Raw genomic sequence first — 4,884 nt, 5'->3', positions numbered from 1 at the left:
CCAGATTGGCACACTAGGTTTTTACTTTGTCGGCTGTGAAGTTGGAGCCGTTATCGGTGATGATACTGTGCGGAACACCATAACGGTGTACGATGCTGGATATGAATTCTATCACCGGCCCGGACTCGACCGTTTTAACTGGTTTGGCTTCTATCCACTTGGTGAATTTATCCACCATGACCAGCAGATACTTTTTCTTATGGCTTCCTCCTTTAAGGGGTCCGACCATATCCAGTCCCCAGACCGCAAAAGGCCAAGTAATGGGGATTGTTTGTAAGGCAGTGGGGGGCATGTGGCTTTGGTTGGCGAAGAGTTGGCATCAGAGGCAACGTTGGACAAGGTCCTGTGCATCTGCTCGGGCCGTCGGCCAATAGAATCATGTACGGAAGGCCTTGCTAACAAGGGCCCGAGCTGCGGCGTGGTGCCCGCCGAGACCGGCATGAATCTTAGCCAGGAGCTGCCGCCCCTCCTCCTCGGAGATACACCTTTGAAGGACTCCGGTAACGCTTTTCTTATAGAGGTCTCCATCGTGAACCTTGTAGGCCTTCGAACGCTGGACGATGCGGCGGGCCTCATTCTGATCCTCAGGAAGTTCCTTCCTATTAAGGTAGGCCAGGAAAGGTTCGGTCCATGGGGCAATTACTGTCATAATGAGATGGGCCGACGGTGTTATTTCGGTGGCTGAGCCGTCGATGATATATGTGTGTTCGGCATTTGGGGTTATGCTCGGATCCGGACTAGTGTTGCCGCTTTCCCCCTGCCACACCACGGATGGCTTGAAAAGCCTTTCCAGAAAGATATTAGGTGGGACGGGGTCGCGCTTGGCGCCAATACGAGCGAGAACGTCTGTCGCTTGATTACATTCACGGGCCACATGATGGAACTCGAGCCCCTCGAACCGAGCCGACATTTTTAGGACGGCATTACGATAAGCCGCCATCTTTGGGTCTTTGGCATCGAAATCTCCATTTATTTAGGATATTGCAAGGTTTGAGTCCCCGCGCACCTCTAGGCGTTGTATGCCCATGGAGACAGCCATCCGGAGACCATGCAACAAGGCATCGTATTCGCCTGCGTTGTTGGAATCTGTGTACAGTATTTGGAGTACGTACTGAACGACGTCTCCAGTAGGAGACGTTAACACGACGCCCGCTCCTAGTCCTGCCAGCATTTTGGAGACATCGAAATACATAACCCAATTGGAGTATGTGATGTACTCTTTAGGGAGTTCGGCCTCTGTCCATTCGGCGATGAAGTAAGCCAGGACTTGGGATTTAATAGCTCGACGTGGTTTGTATGTAATATCAAATGGAAGGAGCTCAATGGCCCATTTGGCGATCCGTCCTGTGGCATCGCGGTTGTTTATTATGTCATTGAGTGGTACTTCGGAAGCCACCGTGATTGAACACTCCTGGAAGTAGTGTCGTAGCTTTCGGGATGCCATGAAGACCGCGTATGCTATCTTTTGATAATGGGGGTACCGGGATTTGCATGGTGTTAGGATAGTGGATACGTAGTATACTGGCTTCTGAAGCGGGAATTTGTGTCCGTCCTGTTCTCGTTCAACGACGAGCACGACGCTCACCACCTGATGTGTTGTCGATATGTATAGTAACATGGGTTCGCCGACGTTTGGCGCAGCCAGGATTGGGTTGCTCGCTAGAAGGGTTTTTATTTCCTCCAGTCCGGCTGTTGCCGCGTCCGTCCACTCGAAGTGATCGGTTCGTCGTAGAAGGCGATAGAGTGGCAGTACCTTTTCTCCCAATCTGGAGATAAAGCGGCTTAGAGCTGCCACGCAACCCGCGAGCTTTTGGACTTGTTTAAGGTCTGTTGGCGTAGCCAGTTGTGACAGAGCTCGTATTTTGGCTGGATTTGCTTCAATTCCTTTGCTGGAAACTATGAAGCCCAGCAGTTTTCCAGTGGGGACGACGAAAACACACTTTTTCGGATTGAGCTTAACATCATACGCGCGGAGGTTGTCGAATGTGAGACGTAAATCGTCTATTAGTGTTTCGACGCGCCTAGTTTTGATGATGGCGTCGTCCACATAAGCTTCAACTGTCTTGCCGATCTGTTTTTCCAGGCATGTTTGAATCATGCGTTGGTATGTGGCGCCGGCATTCTTGAGCCCGAAGGGCATGGTGTTGAAGCAGAATGGCCCATATGGGGTAATGAATGCTGTTGCGGCATGTTTGAATCATGCGTTGGTATGTGGCACCGGCATTCTTGAGCCTGAAGGGCATGGTGTTGAAGAAGAATGGCCAATATGGGGTAATGAATGCTGTTGCAGCTTGATCGGACTCCTTCATTTTGATTTGATGGTATCCGGAATATGCATCAAGGAAACACAGTGAGTCGTGTCCTGCGGTAGCATCAATGATTTGATCAATGCGGGGGAGGGGGAAGGGATCCTTAGGGCAAGCCTTATTGAGGTCTTTGAAATCGACGCACAGGCGCCATGATTTATCCTTCTTTGGTACCATCACCAAGTTTTCCAGCCAGTCCGGATGTTTTATTTCTCTAATGAATCCGACCTCAATTAGCTTGGCTAACTCCTTGCCCATAGCTTGGCGTTTGGGTTCGGAAAAGCGCCGAAGTGCTTGTTTGACTGGTTTATATCCCTTTAATATATTGAGACTATGCTCGGCCATCTTGCGTGGGATTCCAGGCATATCAGAAGGGTGCCAGGCGAATATATCCCAGTTTTCGCGAACGAAATCCCGTAGTGCGGCGTCGACCATTGGGTCTAGTTGTGCTCCAATGGATGCTGTCTTCTTGGGGTCCATTGGGTGGACCTGGAATTTGACTATTTCTTCTGCCGGTTTGAAGGAGGTGGATTTGGGTCGTTTGTCTAAGATCACATCGTCCCTATCCACCGTGGAGCGCAGTGCGGTTAATTCTTCGGCCGCGAGGGCTTCAGATAATGCCTCAAGGGCCAGGGATGCGGTTTTGTTTTCGGCGCGGAGTGCTATATCCGGATCGCTAACAAGAGTGATTATGCCGTTTGGTCCGGGCATTTTGAGCTTCGTGCACTCGTAATGAGGTATAGCTTGGAAGGGTGTAAAAGCATCTCGCCCCAACAGGGCGTGGTATCCACTTCTGAAAGGAGCCACTTGGAAGGTTATTTCTTCGGACCGATAATTCTCCGGCGTGCTGAATACCACGTCAAGTGCGATTTTTCCCGCACACCGCGCCTCCCGACTGGGAATGATTCCCCGGAAGGTTGTGCTGCTTTGCTCGATGCGGCTTCTGTCTATTTCCTTCTTGTGGAGTGTATCCTCATAGATGAGGTTTAGTCCGCCGCCGCCGTCCATGAGGACCTTGGTAAGTCGGAAGCCGTCCACGATGGGACTGAGGACTAATGCAGCTGGTGCTCGGACTGTCCTGTATTTTGGTTCGTCACCGGCATTAAAGGTTATAGCCGTGTCGTTCCAAGGGTTTATCGCGGCGATTTGACAGACTTCGACGAGGTCACGGAGTGCCCTTTTGCGCTTATTGTTCGAAGCGATTGCCTCAAAGACCGTCAATACTCTGGGGTCGTCGTCTTCTGGAGGGTGTTGCTCTGGGGTGTTTTTGGTAAGGATGTCCTCGCCGCTCTTGGCTACCTGCCGGAGTATCCAACATGCTCTAAGGCTGTGGGTTGGTACGGTGTCCGGTGTTGTGTGTATTTTGCATGGGCCATCGAGCCATCCCTCCAGAACGGTTCCGTGCCGCGTAATGGGTTTATATTTCTTGGCTATTTGACTAGGCATGTCACGGGGATGCACCCTTTTTGCCTGGACCAGCGGTTGAGTTGGGACCGATGGCTCCCAACAAGCTGCCTGATCTTTCCAGGCACTTTCCATTGTGCTGTACTTCTGTACGATAGTTGCCAAGTCTGCAGAGTGTAGTATGGGGCGGCGATTAATGGCGTTGATGATTCCTTCGTTCGTGCAATTGTTGCAGAACGCTGATATCATGTCCTCGTCGCGGCAATCTTTAACCTTGTCCTTGACAAGGAGGAATCTGGCCCAGAAGTGGTCGACCGTTTCCTGAGACTACTGTTGTATACTCGTGAGAGCACTTATGTCTGGGTGGGTGGGTGGAATTGGATCCGGACCCTGACCCGATCGATGATCCGGAGTCTGACGGTTTTCCAGACTTAACAGTCCGGGCTCCGAAGTATTTTCTGGTTGCTTATACCCACCATCCGATTCTATGTTCGGAAGGCCGGTCACCTCCTTTTGCTGGTGGGTATCCGGCTCTGCAGGATCGGTGATCCGGAGATAGTCCGTCTTCAGTATTGGGGAAGAGTCGCCGTCTTGCTCCTCGACTACCGCTATCTGGTGGGTGACCGGTGGATATTTGATTTCTCTTTGGTCGGGTTTAAGCCCGATCCAATCATAATCTGTGGCCATTCCCAGGGCGGCGATGCGATCAAGGAGCTCGTTTAAAGACGAAAACTCCGCCGGATCCATCTGCTTGGAGTGTTTGGAGTCGATACGAAGGGGATTTTCGATGGCCCAAGAGGTCATCGTCGGCTTAACGGCCGAACGGGCGGTCATGGTAAAGCCGCCCAGCCGGAGGGTTTGGCCTGGGGCCAGTTGTCCTCCGGCGGTGATATTGTCTTTAAGGACAAGGCGAGTCATCAATCCTGTCGTCGACGGCACAATGGAAAAAGCACCAATGTCGGTGTCAAAACCGGTGGATCTCGGGTAGGGGGTCCTGAACTGTGCGTCTAAGGTCGATGGTAACAGGAGACGGGGGACACGATGTTTACCCAGGTTTGGGCCCTCTCTATGGAGGTAATACCCTACTTCCTGCTTGATTGATCTTGATGAATATGAGTATTACAAGAGTTGATCTACCACGAGATCGAGATGGGTAAACCCTAAAAGCCTAGCC

Source organism: Triticum aestivum, chromosome 7D (genome assembly GCF_018294505.1).
Source record: "Triticum aestivum cultivar Chinese Spring chromosome 7D, IWGSC CS RefSeq v2.1, whole genome shotgun sequence".
NCBI lineage: Eukaryota > Viridiplantae > Streptophyta > Magnoliopsida > Poales > Poaceae > Triticum > Triticum aestivum.
This window is presented reverse-complemented; position numbering follows the sequence as displayed.